This window comes from Arachis duranensis, chromosome 9 (genome assembly GCF_000817695.3).
Source record: "Arachis duranensis cultivar V14167 chromosome 9, aradu.V14167.gnm2.J7QH, whole genome shotgun sequence".
Taxonomy (NCBI): domain Eukaryota; kingdom Viridiplantae; phylum Streptophyta; class Magnoliopsida; order Fabales; family Fabaceae; genus Arachis; species Arachis duranensis.
The window spans coordinates 84116912-84118977 of NC_029780.3; positions in this window are offsets into that span (position 1 = coordinate 84116912).

A 2066-nucleotide genomic window follows, 5' to 3' on the forward strand; every position below is an offset into this window, starting at 1 on the left:
GCCGTTGAGAGCGCGCCAATTGGGCTTCGGTATCTCCAGAAAATCCACTTCGAGTGCAGGGAGGTCAGAATCCAACAGCATCTGCAGTCCGTTTTGGTCTCGGAATCAGATTTTTGCTCAGGACCCTCAATTTCAGCCAGAAAATACCTGAAATCACAGAAAAACACACAAACTCATAGTAAAGTCCAGAAAAGTGAGCCAGAAAATACCTGAAATCACAAAAAAACACAAAAACTCATAGTAAAGTCCAGAAATATGAATTTTTCTTAAAAACTAATAAAAATATACTAAAGACTAACTAAATCATACTGAAAACTATGTAAAAACGATGTCAAAAAGCATACAAATTATCCGCTCATCACAACACCAAACTTAAATTGTTGCTTGTCCCCAAGCAACTTGAAAATCAAAATAGGATAAAAAGAAGAGAATATACTATAGACTCCAAAATATCAAGGAAACATAGTTCCAATTAGATGAGCAGGACTAGTAGCTTTTTGCCTCCGAACAGTTTTGGCATCTCACTCTATCCCTTGAAGTTCAGAATGATTGGCATCTATAAGAACTCAGAAATCAGATAGTGTTATTGATTCTCTTAGTTGAGTATGATGATTCTTGAACATAGCTAGTGTATGAGTCTTGGCTGTGGCCCAAAGCACTCTGTCTTCCAGTATTACCACCGGATACATACATGCCACAGACACATAATTGGGTGAACCTTTTCAGATTGTGACTCAGCTTTGCTAAAGTCCCCAATTAGAGGTGTCCAGGGTTCTTAAGCACACTCTTGTTGCCTTGGATCACAACTTTATTTCTTTCTTTTTCTTTTTTTTCTTTTCTTCTTCTCTTTTCTTTTTTTTTTCGAAATTTTTTTTTGTATCCACTGCTTTTTCTTGCTTCAAGAATCAGTCTAATGATTTTAGATCCTCAATAACAGTTCTCTTTTTCCTCATTCTTTTAAGAGCCAACAATTTTAACATTCTCAAAACAACAAATTCAAGAGACATATGCACTGTTCAAGCATTCATTCAGAAAACAAAGACATATGCACTGTTCAAGCATTCATTCGGAAAACAAAAATTATTGTCACCACATCAAACTAATTCAACTAGTTTCAAGGATAAATTTCGAAATCCTGTACTTCTTGTTCTTTTGTGATTAAAGCATTTTTCATTTAAGAGAGGTGATGGATTCATAGGACATTCATATCTTTAAGGCATAAAATTTCAATTTTATTAATTATGAATTAAACCAAGACTAAAAAAATAGATATAAGATGAGACTAGAAAAATGAAAAATAAAAACAAAACAAAGGAAAAAAAACGCAAATATAGGCTCCTAATGATAGAGGTTTTCACAGAGTTAGGACTCAACAACCTTGATTTTGAGAAGTGGATGCTCCCTCAACTTGAGATGAAAGCTTTTGGCGTTTCAACTCTTGGAGTTCACGCCCCTGCTTCTCTTGTTCCTTCAGCAATTTGCAAAGCATGCAATTCTGATTCTGCTGTTCTTCCTTCAGTTGCTCCATAGTTTCTTATAACTTGATGATAGATGCTTCTAGGCTAGTCCAGTAGTCAATTTTAGGAAATTCAGGGAGGAACTCCTGCGCCCTCCTTTTGATAGAGTTGTCTTGCATTTGTCCTTCCATTGACTTCTTGGTGATTGGATGTTCAATGGGTATGAATTCATCTACTCCCATCTTTACCCCAGCCTCTTTACAGAGCAAGGAAATCAAGCTTGGGTAAGCCAGTTTGGCTTCAGTGGAATTCTTGTTTGCAATTGTATAGATCTCACAGTTTGCAATTGTGTAGATCTCACAAGCAATCACATGATGAACCTCCACTTCTTTTCCAAGCATAATGCAATGAATCATCACTGCTCTCTTGATGGTGACCTCAGAGCGGTTGCTAGTGGGCAATATGGAACGCCCAATAAAGTCTAGCCAACCTCTTGCAATTGGCTTGAGGTCTCCCCTCTTGAGTTGGTTTGGGACACCCTTTGAATTGGTTATCCACTTAGTTCCAGGGAGGCAAATGTCCTCTAGAACTTGATCCAACCCCTTATCT